This window comes from Grus americana, chromosome 4, assembly GCF_028858705.1.
Source record: "Grus americana isolate bGruAme1 chromosome 4, bGruAme1.mat, whole genome shotgun sequence".
NCBI lineage: Eukaryota > Metazoa > Chordata > Aves > Gruiformes > Gruidae > Grus > Grus americana.
In genome coordinates, this window is record NC_072855.1 from 75,808,803 (window position 1) to 75,824,642 (window position 15,840).

The following is a 15,840-nucleotide window of genomic DNA, read 5'->3' on the forward strand; positions in this document are numbered from 1 at the left end:
TAAGTCCAATCACAGTTCTATGTGACTGCATACAGCTAAACCCTCAGATCTAACTACCACTCCCTACATTTATTTGGGAGGACAAGACCATGCAGAGATTACTTTCAGCCAGACAACAGCGAGCTTCTCTTACATTACCCATCAGCGCGTAAGTGAAACCAAAATTCTGCGTGATCGTATCTGTAGCCTATTTCCTAGGCCATGTAAGTCCTCTATAAACAAGAAAGTGTTTATGGGGAGAGTAGTATCCTCTTATTATACCAATTGCTATGTTGGAAAAAAAACAGCACAAAAGCCTTTCTTAAGGTCTTGTGAGGTTTTTTTTCCCCCAAATAAATCTATCCAACTAATAAAATCTGCGTCTCCCTTCTAATCTTTCCTCCCCGATATCCTTTAACAACACTATGCTTTTCTATATATCTTCTGTCTCCCTCTTCTCTATCCAATGAAATATAAGCTGTATGTCTTGCAAAAAAAAAAAAAAAAAAAAAAAAGGTTGTAAAGCTACCTCTGCAGCCACATTCAAATCCCTTCTGAAACAACTCTTTTGCCATGAGAACTGCTAAAAACAAAGATCGCTGATGTGCTGTGACAGCTGGTTGGCCTCTCCCTGTATTTCGACTGTTGCTTACAAAAAGCCTGCAGAAACTGTTTTTTCATTATTCGTTTTTCTGGTTTTGCACCTAGCCCAACAAGCCTCTGGTTCATGACCTGGGTTCCTAAGCAATATACTCAAACAAATAAATAATATTAATAAAGGTAGTCTGTACTTGGGCTATGCAGTCTCTGTGTGGACTATGTCTTATATTATTTGGATTTTTTTTTTTTTTAAGGACAAAAATTTTCTGTTTAAATTAAAGACAAAGATTTCTTTGCCAATTTTAAGGGAATTACTGAGGAGGCGATCTTCAGTTTTAAATAGAGCTTTCTCCTCACTGAAGAGAGCTGAGAAGTGCTAAAATCTTGGCATTGAGTTGAATCTGCCTCAAAGACGGATGCAGGCTTGCATTTGTTAATTTTATGTACTGCAGCTCTAGTTTACAAGTCTGCTTTTGAACCCAGGGATCTTGCAAAGCTGGACTGCGCTCGCAAGGGGCTGAGCTCTTTAATGACCTCCCCGACTCCTTCAAACGCATCTCCTAAAGCCATAACACTACTCCTTCTGTGCCAAGATGACGTGTTCCCATACTACAGAAGGAGCAAACAAAGTCCAAAAGAAAAAGGAAAGCTGCTCTCCTGTCAGAGCCTCGGCTTATCTCAGCAGCCCCCTATTTTTAACTCGATTGCAAACGATATCTGTGATCAAAGGGCCAGAACCCCTGGAGGAGCTTAGGTGAACAGCGTGGTGGCCGCAATTCTTCCTGATGATTTGTAAGCAGGAAAGGACTTTTGACATGAAAGACAGCTTAAACAGCACAAGAATAGCAATAAACCAGCTGTAAAATGCTTAACATTGCCCTTGAACTAATGCAAATTGTTCCAAACAATTTTCTTTTCTTTTTCTTTCTTCTTTTTCTTTTTTTTTTTTTTTTCCTTTTTGCAGTCTCTGGATGCCCTGCTGGGACATTTAAAGAGTCACATGCTCACCATACAAAAGCCTATATAAGTGGGGAAATACAGTGTACTAATGTGTTTAGAATAAGGGAACCAAACAACGTCCCCAATTCAGATCTGCTGCCTTCCTTTCTTTTGTCCCAGAAAGTGTTCATTAATGACAAGCTTGTTTTGGATACTGACTGAGCTTCCAGACAGAAATGTTGAAAGGTAATTTATTGGCTTAAAATACTCAATTAAGCTATTGAAGAGATAGTTAACAAAGTAAGTAAAAACTGAATATTCTGAAAGTAAATTAGTTGGGTCACTGAATAGTTTAGATGTTTAGAAAAGGACAGTATTTACTTTCTGAACTCCAGCAATGTTAAAGCAGGGCAATAATGTGTGTTTATAGAAATCAAGTTTCAAGGGAGTGCTGCTCTGCCATGATTGCTCCGCGCAGAAATTATACTACAAGAGTTTTGCAGAATCCTTTAATGTCACTTTTAAAAGCATTCTTCTTTTTTTTCTCCCACATGGATCTAAAGTAGATTTTTTCATTTCAAGCAATGACGCATACCCTTATCACTAGCAATTAGTTATTATCTTTTAAAAAGTTCCAATATAGAATAAGATATAACCTCGTAGTAATTAGAGATAGGAAAGACCAATGAGATCATAAGTTCAATTTCCAAAAACATTGAGTACTGGGATAGCTCTGTAAGGCAGATTATATCAGCTTTTAGAAAAACACCAGTAATTAGAAGTTGGTTGGTATGCATGTGTGTGTTTAATAAATTAAAATTCTCCAGTACATCTGTTCTCTTGTTTCTACTTCTTCCTGACAATGCTTGTGGCCTTAAAACAACACTTTTTTTTTTTCCCCTTCAAAATCATTTATCCCCCCTCCCCACTGTTCCCTAGGTCATTGTATAAAAAAATCTTAAGAAATTAAGAAATATATTGATTAAAAACAGTATTCCAAAGACCACTTAGGTATACATTTAACTCAGATAGAAGAAAGTTGAATTTAACTGGAAGTTTAAAGTCAAACTATGTCCAAATCTACGGTCTTGATTTTGGAGAGGGGGTGGTGGAGGGAGTCTAACTCTTTGTAAGGTTAGCAAAGGCTGTGCTGGCAAATGGACAAAGACAAATCAGAAATAAAATATTATTATTAATAATAATAAAGATTTGATTACTTTTAGCTGCAGTTAAAAAATCAATTTGAAGACCTTAAAATAAGTTTAAATTCAGGAAAATGTTACATCTGACGTTGTATTAACAACTTTATACCGTATCTTAACTCCTAGAACAACTGGGCTCATAAAAGTCCATGATCATAAGCACCTTTACAACCCCTATATGTTAGTCTTGAATTTCCCTAATTCCCACTATTCATCAAATTAATCTCAGAACAGTATGGTAAGAAATACCATTATTTGAACTCTACAGGTGAGGAGCAGGAAGAGCGAGCTGTGCATCCATGGTCATCAATACATGAGGTTTGTGACCAGCCTAGGAAGCGACCTCAGGAATCCACGTGCCAGTACACCCAGCCATATTTCTCCCAATTTCATCCTCTGGGGATTTCTCCGTCTAACGATGACAGGATATGCACTCTTGCCAAATCTGTACTGTGTGGGAACCTCTTCAGCTCTTACTTCCAGTGACGCTGTAACCAGTCACTAACGACACTAAGCACATGGGTCTTGTTTAAACTACTGTTGTTTGGGGTCCTGTGTGCAAGCACAAAGTAAAGCGTCTAAAATGTTTTCAACTCTCAAATGTGATGTCAGTGAAATATAGTTGGTTAACATTTTATGTTTAAGACTCACATTAGTATTTCTTTAATTCAAACAACCTCATACTCAGTAAAAACCTTCTATTGTTCTATTTTATGTAAATTTTCAATGACTTAAGAAAAGCTGCTAGCATTTTACTGACTTTTGTTTTCTTATTTTCCCATCTTTTCCTTTTTTTTTTTTTTCCTTGGATACATTATGAAATAACTATTAAATTTGCAAAGTTTTACAGCACCTCACCCAACGAGCCCGGAAAAATCACCGCCCAGCTTTGTCTCTGTTTTTCTTAAGACTAATTTTTTCAAGTGTTAGAGGTTAATAACACTTATTTCATCCATTGCTTGGATCTAATAAAAGCAGTGGGGCAGAACATTCTGTAAAACCAGGCAATAGAGGAAATAACACTAATGTTAACCTCTAACATAAATGTAGTGGTAATTACCCTGGTCTACTTTTAAAATGAATGCCTTTTGTAGTCTCCCAAGTGGCATAGAAAAACACTCCTAGGTTCTAGGCAGCCACCACCCGTTTCCCAGATTGAGAGAAATCTGTGTTATCCATTTCATTTTGTGTCATACTGCACAGTGACAAAGATGTCACACAAAGGATCGGCACACTATTACAGATATAGAAAGAGCAATTCCTGGTCGCTGCCTTTAATGTATGTATTTGGAATGCAGAGACAGCTTTCTGGCAGAAGAGAACATTTGGCCTTCTTTGCCTCTGCCTAAGATTTAAACAGGCAAATCTGAGCAGAACACATTAAAACACAAATAAGGTACTCTAAATTAATTCGTAATGGTGCAACTAAGACAACATCTGCTCCCAATACTATTTGGTTTTTTTAAATATACTATTTTTAAAATTGTCATTTATAGCTTTCCAGATTATCCTGCAAGTGTGTATGAATACTGTTAGTCACCCAAAATCGTCCATGGACCTGACTGGGACAGCCCCAATCTTTGTGTGTTGATACTGCATGTGGAAACTAGAATTTCACAAATGTGTTTTCAGCATTAATCTTGATTTCCAGGTGCCTTCATGCAGGATAGGAAAAGAACACGGCACTCAGAGGTCAGAGTCATTACTTAACACCTTCTAATCCAAAAAAGCTCCTCACTTAATCCTGCTAATAGTATTAATTTTATAATAGACATCAGATACACTTCTCGATAAAATTATTCAGTATTCTCAGCTATCACTTATTGAACTCATAGGTAAACATATACGTGCATCTATGTATATAGATTGCTTAACCAGACCTATTAGGTCCAAACATGGACCATGATGCTTTAGCAGATACGAAGCAAAGGGCCTACGGATATGGGAAGGAAAGGACTGGAAACTGGAACGCCATTTGAGGACACATGGTTTATGAGGTTCTTGCAACCAAAACCTAGCCATTTAGAAAGGAAGAGGAGAGAGGAGACCAAAATAGGACTCAGTCTGGGAGGTGATTCAACCAGGTTTACTAAGAAGTTAGTGCTTGACCACAATCGAGGGCCCCATGGCCAAAGCTGTGGTGCAACTCAAGAATGACTGGAGGGCCATAGTTGCCTGTCAGACAAGAGGCAGTGGAAGCAGTCAGAAGGGCCTTATGGACTCTATTCTGTTGTATAAACATAAGCATTTGGAGCCACTCGATAGCCCCATCTGGCTTCAAATTTTCTCTCCATAAGAGCACAGATCTCCCACAGAGCCCATGTCATGTATCCCAACCCAATATTTCATCATGGATTTAAAAAAAGCCTCACATAACACCATTCAGCAACTGTATAGAGACCAAAAAATGTCACTACAACTCTTTGCATGCTTCTTTGTTTTATTGCCCTTTCTGCCATGGGAGTTCCCTGAACACTCAGAAGACAGTATCTGATTGCCATGATACTGTTGCAGCTTTCTGGGGCTCACATAGAACTCTGGACCACAGTTCTAAAGAAATGCTCTCTTACCCCTCTCTCGGGCTTTGAATGATTAAATAGTGCTCCAATTTGGTTAAAATAAAAAGTGACATGCTGCGACCACATATTGCAATTCTCCAGAATTCTATTTCACTTTCTTCAAAATCCCCCCCTCTTACTAGCTGTTAGGACCATCAGACAATCAAGAGTTCTGAATCAAGTACCAAGTTTTTACTTGGTGGATACAACCTAATGACTGATGAGGATGATCAAGAATATTGCAGGATATTCTTACTGTGAACAGGTATCTTGTTCCTATAAGTATTAAGTAGTAGAAACAGAAAAAGTTGTGTGCAGGGTGATGGTGATTATAACCATATTGGCAAGGAATTGTTTCAAGGAGTACTTGTTCAAGAAAATTAAAGGAAAAACATACAACAAAGAGAAAACAAAAGCAACACAGAGTAGTGAGTAACTTCTGCAGAAAGGCTAAGACTTGAAATGGAAAATGAGAACAAAAGAGATTTTGAGTTGCATCCCCAACTTCTCTGAGTGACTTCGGATAATACAGCATAAAGTCGAAATGAAGAAACCTGCATATCCATCCATTCCTCCATGAGCTACCTGATATGGAAGGAGACTGAGACTGTTTGCGGTGCTACCACACTAACACCCTTCAGACGCATTACATTCACTGAATTCTTTTCTAATAAGGCAAGACAGCAGAGTTCTTTTCTCTTGACATTTATGAAGCCTGCAAAGTGGAAACAATCAGTACTTTGTCAACACCTGACATTTAGCCTGACCTTTTTTTTCATAATTATATTAGAAGGCTAGACTAGACCCCAGAACATTTGGAAACCAGCTGGATTTATAAACTGTAAAATATACTTAAGTCCACTATGCTCAACTGAACCAGTTCAGAGTGGATTCCTCAAAATCTAGCAGAGAACATTCACAAAATAGCAGCATTGTAAGGTAGCTTTTTAAGGAAATGGACCCAAGGTCTGTGCATAAAATATAAGTACAAATGTAACTTTTCCATCACCATCCTTACAGACTGAGTTTCCTACCTGACAATCATAAATGGAAAGCACAGTTTTCTGAAAGCTTTGCAGAAAATCCTCAAGACCTTTTCAGGATGGCATGTCTTTCTCACATAACACACTGATAAACTGCACTAGAGGAAAAAAAAAATCATTTAGAGTGAATAATTTTATGATATTCATCTATGTGTTTTACTTATTTCATAACTCCATCATATTTGGAGGTCTTCTGCAAGACATATTCAAGTGGAAATGTGACGTCCAATAGCTACACCATATATAGGAACTGATTACATCTGTCTGCAGAGGAACAACTATTTGCATCTTCATTGTTCTAATGATATAGGACATGTTTGGACACACCAATGCAGATATCATCCCTCTCTACCTCATAGACTTTTCACTGTCTTCCAAAAGCAAAACTGTAGTCTGGTTAACTCAGTCCTTTACATCATTACCATTTACTTTGCCAATAGCTATGTCTGTGGAATCATGCCTTTCCAGAGCTTCCTTGCTGATCAGGGAAGGTTCTCCACTACCCTCTTAAAAAAGCATAGCCTGGAAGGAAGGAAGAGAAAGATAACTTGTGTTGGAATTGTGGGTTTCTCCACAAAGTGTAGGAAGAGCTATGCCCCAGAGAAGTATTAGAACAAAACATTCTGATGCAAGAAAAACAGTATTATTGTAGTCGAGCAGCTATGAAAGAAGGTATTCTGCTGTACCTGCTGTGAACAAGGCCCCTGCTTTAATTATGTCTGAAGCTTGGTGGCAAATATCCAATCCCCAAGTGAAGGGGAAAAAGGGAACCAGTATTTTTTTTCCATTCATTTAGTTGGCTGATTATTCTGAGTCTTTGACACTTTGACCTTTTGTTCTTTATGAATGTGCCCTGCGTATACCTATAGGGTCAGCTTAGACTGACTGAGAGCAGTTAAATCTGGCTTTGTACAGTGCTTTAAACACTCTCCACAATGCCCAGCATCTGCATCCTACCCTCACTTTACTCCAGCACTGAGACACCTTGTTCCTAGCAATTGGTGAGAGCTGGGAACTGGTGGGTATATTACAAAAGCAAAGGGTTTTCTTCATGACAAAACACAAGTAGAAGCCTTGCTAGCTGCTGTGAGACCTACTGCGTACACAACAGCAGTGCTGGCTAGTGACTGATCCAGAGAAGAACTCTGCCAGACAATCACGATAACGAAAACTCAGAGGACTCGCAGAGAGGTACCAGTATGAAATTGCTGGCCTGTGCACAAACAACACTGGCTTGTGCCTCTAAGGAAACCCTCTGTCCAAAAGGATTCTACAGCCAGCTTTTGGGGCAGATATCTCATAAATTACTTCAGAAAGTATGACAGAGAGAGTAAAAAGAAATGAAAATTTAGGACAAGATGCTTCAGAATACGTTATTTCAAAAGCCTAGTTACACTAAATGATTTTGATCCTAAATATCAACTGCACATTATACATTTGATATATTGTTCAAGCACAATTAAAACTCTCCTAATTGAAGCTGAAAGGAGACACTCTGGCAAACTCTAACAAAGGAACTGAAAGATATGAGCACAGGAAAGCACAGGCCATTTTTGCTACTGACGTTAGCCCCTTTCTTTCTGCTGGATACACCAGAAACCCGGGGAAAAAAAGTTCCTAACTCAGCATCTGACTTGGGTGACAAAAATTAGGCCATACAAAGAACCTGTGAACACTGCCCTTGAAGTCGTAGTAAGTACAATCTATTTGGTAGGAGTTCCATTATATCCGTGTCCATGAAAGACAAATGCACCACATTTCCTAACGCGTAAGCAGCAGACATGCTAAGCGTAAGCCTTTTCAGAAGGCTTGTTTTTTCAGACCTGTCTATGAACCACTGCACTTTCTGTGATCCCCAATCTAAAACCAGAAAGTTTTGTGTGTTCCTACCATTCGTGGAACACAAATTATGAACGCTGTGATCATTCCTCCTTCCCTTTCTATTCGGGCTCCTTCCATTTGTGTTTTCTCCCCTGCCTGTTACAATCTCCAGGTATTTCAGCCTCCTTTATGTCCATTACACCCAGTGCTTTGAGAGGACCTGGATACTTCCACTCACAAGTGTATTCAGAGCAGAGCTGAGCAGTTGCAGCAACTTCAATGCTATCAATTTGTGGCAATTTAGCTTTAGTGTGTAAATAAATGCCTAGCCCTTATTCTGATAAGAGCCCCACAAATAAATATATTAGTATCTTAGGCTATGCACCAATACGCTCCCAAAAGCAACTGCCTGGTGGGAGGAATCCATTACCTTACAAGTTGATGAGCCACAGATACCATAATTGACATCAAAACATAAGCCCAATGACCCAATTTATCAGTCAGTTAGATAAAAGGGTTAGACTGTCCAAAGCTTTCTGGGGAAGCTGAGGTGGAAGGCCACAAACAATCCTATGGCTGGTTAGTGGCATGACCAGCCACTATTCTGTAGCAGGAAAAAGTAGGGAATGCTAAGTTTGATTCAGAAGCATTATGAACAATGGCTATGTAATTCACTATGAAAGGCAGACCTGTAAGGGGCGCTAAAATTTTTCTCCGTAGTAAATGCAGGACCATGAACTAGTTAAACCAAAAAATAAAGCTAGGAAAGCCCTGACAAATGGTACTTAGTGTAGAGATCAAGATTTAGATTAAAACAGATGGAAAGGATAAATATGATCCTGGATAGTCCTGTACGGAAAAATACTGAAATCACCAGGCAAGTAACAATGGCCCAGCCTCCGCTGTGCTCCCTGCCCAAAGGAGGCCAGTGCTATGCTCAGTCTAGTCACAAAGGGGATTTGAATCATTCTGTGCTTCAGCTTTAAATAACGAGGACATTTTGTATTTAACAATTCAGGAAAACAATCTTCATTTTAAACTGTTTATAATTTAAAAATGTGTTATTTAGAATTAAATCGTTGGCATTCTATCTCTGGAAAAATGTCTCAGTGCTGGGTTTTCATCTATCCTGTAAATCTATCTTCATGTATCCTGCAGTAAAACCATGTAATTAAAGCTGTCACTCATTCAGGAAGATGGTACAGATCTATTACCAGACTCCCTCCTCAGAAGCCACTGCATAGTGCCTCCTCTTCCAATCTGCTGCGGGTTTCTCTGGTGCATGCTCTATGGGCAGATGTTCCCAGAGAATTACTGTATTTATCTAAACAAATTGCAGTATTAAAAAAAAAAAATAAAAATCTGTTAAGGCAAGTATTGATGAAAAAAAGCCACAAGGTTTTCTACATCTGTTTTGGTTACACACGATAACCAGGGAGATGAAAATATCCGCGGTCCTTGGTTCTGCTACTCATAACAAAGTGCTTCTGCTTTATACACTGAATGGTTTCATTTGATTTTTTTAAGAGACTGAAAATAAACACAATCTCTATGCATAGTTTCCTCTGTTTTCAGGAACTATGACCTTTGACTCCTGTAAATCTATTTAAAGCTAATGTCTAAAGATCTGTTGTTCCAAGGATGTACAAAATATACCTAAGATTTATGTAGCAATAACTCTTTTCTGGGCTTTCCTTTGTCAATTTTATTTCATTAACCAAAGCCAGTAACCAAAAGAGCTGCACATCCTCTGGAAGCTATCTAATGGGGTTTTTATTTTTATTACAAACAATCATTTGTTTGTATCTCATATTAATGTTGAAAGCAGGTGAAGACATACGGATTTACTGTCACCCACATACACATGTGCAGTAGCACTACAAACAGCAGTTATTATTATAAAAACTCACTTAACGCCACGATAGGCATTCATCTCATAAAACACCCCCATTAAAATAATCCAGATATGAAGTGTGGGCTACTGCACATAGCACTCTTAAAAACAATGTTTTCTGCCTCTTTAAAGTCATAGGAAATGTTACAATATCACCTTTTTAAGACTAAGTTTTGGAAATGTCTTGATCCCCTTATTGTACCCTTAAACCAATATCCCCTACTTCCACCAGCCCCAGCCTAACACTGACTTAAACTGGTTTTTAAAAAGATTTTCTTTTCAACAAGAACTATTACCACTCCAATGGTCTGGACAAGTTTTAAGTTTGTGAAAAAAAACCTTACGTTAGCATTGTAAATTGGTAGCAGTTCTTTGGTTTGAGCCGCATTACTTCATGCTATATCATAATGTAATGAGAAAAACTATTTACTTCCAGAAAGAAACATTCTGGAAGCACACAGCAGATCAGAGGAAATCTCAAGACACTTTTGTGCATGTCTACTTCCAGAGCAAGAGCTACGAGTCCATCCAAAATCACCTGTGGCAAGCTGAGCTGACTAGCACAAGGTCCAGCCTACGTGGCTAGAGCATATTGCACGGCAAGCAGGACACGCTTGGTTATTCAGACATATGTACGTTTTTGCTCCAAACTAGCTCACTTCTCAAAGAAATGAACTAAGGTTAAACTGATTGGGAAGAAAAATTACAAAGTAAAAAATAATCAAACTATTTAGGAAAAAAGTTTATCATACGGGACAAGGCCATGAAACCATATCCAAAGAAAGACAATAACTTGATTAAACCACCAGCTGGGTCAAAATTAAGACAGCAATGTAGGAGAAAGATTACTGCACATAATTCATGAAAAAATAGCAGAGTTGCACAGTGCAGAAAACTGTCAAAGAAAGCTTAAAAATGAATAATGGTAGCGTTAAGGATAACAAGTGGTTTTTAAGGAATCAGTAACAAAAATCCTAGTGCTGAGATCAGGGTCCACCATACTTAGGAATGCTTAAGATGTTAATACCAAGGCAGAAACAGTGGAAGCCTCACAGGAAAAAAATCAAAACAAACTACACACAAAAAAACCCCAAATGACATATTACTGGATGAAGTTCATGGTCAAAGAAGATGCTAAGTGGTATCAGTTAGCTATAAACACTTTCCAAACAATTGACCAAAGTAACAGGCACAGATTCCTAGAAGAGCTGGCTGACTATATATCCAGCCTGATGAAGTTAATTTTTAATAAATCTTTTAATAATGGGGAAATTCAAGAAGACTGGAAGAATGCTGATGATTTGCCAGTACCTGCAAAGGGCAAGCTGGTAATTACAGGCTGGTTAGTGTGACATCTATTTTAGGCAAAATAATGGAAAACCAACAAGGGATTGAATTGATAAAGAACTCAAGAATAGGAGCATAATTACCACCAGTCAACATATTTTTTATGGGAAGTAGATCTTGTCAAATGTATCCTATCCCATTCAATCTTTTGAGGAGATTATATATTTCATTAATGGAAGCAACTGCACAGATGCAATCATTTTAGACTTCTATAAGACATGCACTGATTTGTTTAGCACTATCCAATGTCAATGAGATACATATCAATGGATTAAGATCTAGCTTAAAATATTTTGTCAGTGAGAAATAGTCACTGAATGGAAGTTTCCTAGCAGAGGCCCTGACAAATTTGTATTAGGTCCCACGCAATTCATCATTTTCATGGGCAATCTATAAATATTAATCCCTACTGACCTGCATCGTGGGGCTTGCAGAGACACTTATACAGGTCACTATAGGCCTATACAGTGGGAGACTATGTCTTTAAAAGCAGCAATAGAAAGGGATTTAGGTGCCAGAGCATGCAGGTAATTTAAATTGAGCTTGATCTTTGGCAAGTGGAAATAAAGAAACTTAAGATATATCAACAGAGGAGTATTGAGTAGAAGTGTGTTTTAACCTCTAGACTAGAGCAGATTAAACCATTAAGGAATATTTGCTCACAGTCTTGATGTTCACTTTCTAAAAAGATGACTAGAATACTGGAATGACTAAGGTGGAAAAAGCTATAAAAATGAGGACTTGAGAAAATTTCTTACATTGAGATGAGATACACTTAAAGATCTCATGTGGTTTAACTGAGAATATCTGAGAATAATCATGGTGTGTAAATACCGTCATAAAGAGAAAATAAAGGCACTAACCAATTCTTAAATTTAGCAAAGAACTGTATTTCAAGATCCAATGGCTGGAAAATGAAGCTGGACATATTTAAATTGAAATAAAGTATTTTAAACTAATTATTTACTCCGGGATCAAAAAGAAAAATGAGTAATAGATTCTTCACCTCTACATATCTTCAAATTGAAATTGGCACTTTTCCACAAGGTACACTTCTTCAAACATAAATAATAGAGTTCAACAGAGAATTAACGAGTCAGAAGTTAACAGCAGATAATCTCACTGTCCTACTTGTGGTAAACTATATAAGCCTAAGAGTTAAAATGTTTTCCAGGCTAGTTAGACTCAGGGGAAATATGTAAAAAACTTAAATACTGGGTATGAATCTCAGAAGGCTGCCTCAGCTCTGCATCGCTGAGAGGTAAACAAATTGCCATTGATGGCCCTTTCCTAACGACTGGCTGGTGAAAAACTCCTGCTGTGCTATTCCTCAAAGACTTTGAGTCTCACCCCAATTTCCCTTCCTCTCAGTAATATTTGTGTCCTGCAGCCCATTTCGTTATGTCAGAACTTAATTCCATGTTATGTTGAGATTCAGCTTTCCCTTAACTCACACCAGGCAGGCACTAGACCCACTAAAACCAAATATCAGTTAAAATAAACCCCCAAAAACAGGTCTTGTAAAGGGAATGTCTTAGTTGGGCAAATGGCTGTGCTAGTTCCCACCACAGATGACACCGCTTCCCAGAGGGACCTGCAGGACATACTGCTGAACATGTCAGTACCATAGGAATATCCAAACACCACCTCCCACAAGTGAAGGGGAGAAGCTTCATGTAAGAGCTTGTCTTCAAGCAGTAAATAAAGACAGAAGACAGGAGCTTTTAGTTTAAAAATTCCTAAGACAATTCAAGTACCATCTCACAGTGCATTTATGAGGATATTTCCAGCCTTTTCTTCCTACCACCATAAAGATTTTTTGTTTATCGTCATCAGGTGACAGATGTCTTCTAGACACTCAGGAAGACTTCATTCCTGCCTTATGGGCCTATCCATTTCAGAGGAGATGGACAAAATGGAATAACAAAAAGGGTTATTTTAAAGTACAAGCCACAAATGAAGCAGAAACCTTAAAAAGGCTTGAGTATATATGAGAGTCTTACAAACTAACTCAGGCAAGCTGCTCTGTTCAGCAGGGACAGCATAAAAAAAAAAAAAGGAGATGGTGATAATATGAGAAGCAGATGGATTTGGGAATATTGACGGAGCAGATGGAGAGGACTGGGAACAGGAAGTTTGTTGTGGGAGGACAGCTAAGGAGGGCAAGCTGTTCTTACACACAAGGCTGTGAAAGTGGTGGCAAGCTGTTTAAACTTGATGCAGTACCAGATGAGGAGCCTGTAGAGATACATAAAAGAGGGAGGCAACGTGATCGAGCTGATAAGTAAGGAAAGAGTTTGGCAGATGCGTTTCATATTCACCGGGAAGGGTTCTGCTTGGTTTTGGGATGCCAAAAAAGTAGTGGATGTCACAACAGTCAGGGACATGTAAGAGAAGGCTCCATGGGTTTGTGTGGATTTCAAAAAAAAATCAATTGGCTCATGCTACCAGTATTGCTCATTATTAGATTTGGGGACAGAAGTGTAATTGATGAAAATCAGAGGAGCTATATGAATTTCAGTGGAGCTATAGCAGCTTATGATTACTGGCAGGTTTAGACCTGTTTGTCATTAACTAAAAACATATCATCAACAAATAGCACACTTTGTATATTTGCAGCACTAAAGAACTGTTCTTTTTAGACTGAAAAAGTTATTTTCTTGTCAAAATGAGCTAAGTTAGCTGATGTTTCCTGCCTTTCACAATTGTGCTGCTGCCACTGATAGCCATTTCCACTGGCTTTAGCTTGGTAAATATTTGATATTTTATCAAGTATTATGTCATTCTCAGTATATGGCTCACAATCTTGTTGCTTAAGTTTATACGGCATGCATTAGTCAATTGGAGATTGACATATGAGTTTGATTTAGGTTAAAAAATATGAACCAGAGCAGAGGATGAAGAATTCAGTTTATAACCACTAAAATTGCAAGGAAAATACAACCGAGAACAATGTTGGCATTCCTCAAAATAGCAGATATATGTGTGGTTGTGGTTAGGAGAAGGAGGGCAAAGGGGAGGATTTTCCAAAGTAATGGAATAGAAATTTTACAGCGGTTTGTCTGGCCCTTCTATTCATAGAGTTTCTTAACTCCCTAATAAAATAAGTACAGAAGATCATCTGCAATTTAAGTAATAGCTTTTGTCTGAGAATCTCAACTCATTAAGCAAATTAGCAAACAATTAGGTACAAAACACAGCTAAAAGATAGAAATTAATACTAGCAGAACATCTTCAAATTGTAAGGCTACACCATATGACCTTCCGAGAGGCATTCAGCATTGCAAAAACATTTCAAAAGCTGAACATTTTCTCATTTCTTTAATCTTTGAGTCTTTCTTCTAGTCTCTGTATTAACAGGGTGAATTTTTATTTGAAGTTTTGCTTATGAGAAGCCTTCACTAAATACTACTAACTGAAATTTCTCCAAAACTGGCCTAGCTCAAGTCTTCATACACACAAACTACAAGCATGCAAGTATGAGAGAGTAAGTTCTCACCTGTGTCCAGCTGTAATTTCTAAAAACAAAATAGAGACCAGGAATAAGGAGATAGCTGCCTAATTAATGGACTTTTTTTGTTTCTCTCTATGGCACAGGGAGTTCTATGTTACAACCCCTTGACTTTATCTCTCTTTGTCAAGCTTTGTTTTACCATCCACATTTGCTAATGTTCAGCCTTGTCTGCTGGTCTGTCATTCACAAATCACCTCTGTTATCTGTTTCTCAAGCATCATCTCTGATAGAACAACCTCCTGAAGCCATATGCATGACTCTTCCCCTACTGATATTTAATGCCCTCTTGAAAACTCACCTCTCCCATGTTGCTTACAATTAACTGAGATTACTTGTGTGTGTGTGTGTCTGTATATATATACACGTATATAAAGCCATTTTTGTTATCTTAACCCCCTATTAAATTTCTGTTATTTTACAGGACCTGAGTAGATGCATTTGAGAAGAGATGCATGAACTCAGGAACAGGTTCTACAGAATCATTCATAATATGAAATTAAAGAACATAACATCCCACATGTACATAAATATTGCTAGTAATGATGATGATTATGACAGTGTTCAGTTATAACTCCACTGGCAAACTCATAGCTTCTTAAACCTGGAGAGTACCATTAGTTCACCTATTGATGATTTCTACCATTAGATCATCCAGTGTGACTTCCTGTCATTGAATTTCACTTCAGAATCCTGTATCAAGCTCTCTAGAGGCCAAACAGTGCACCACAGGCCTTAAATCAGGGAGACATCAATACACCACCATTTCCTGAGGCTCCTGAAGTGGCAGAGAATTGATTAGATGTGCCCGAATTATCCTCTCAGAAAACACATGCTGTGGAGGCCAGTGACTGCCATTCCTCAGTGATCTCTGCTTGTCCCAGCCTTTCCCAAAGCTTTACCTTCAGCTTGTAAGGACGAAACACACAAAAAGTATAGAGGGACC

General features: G+C 38.2%; 1 long non-coding RNA gene across 3 annotated transcripts in view; it reads right to left on the reverse strand.

The window, feature by feature from the left end:
- LOC129206102 (uncharacterized) overlaps positions 1–15,840 on the reverse strand; it is a 219,332-nt gene that overhangs the window by 80,803 nt on the left and 122,689 nt on the right. The gene's annotated exons all lie outside the window — the stretch shown is intronic.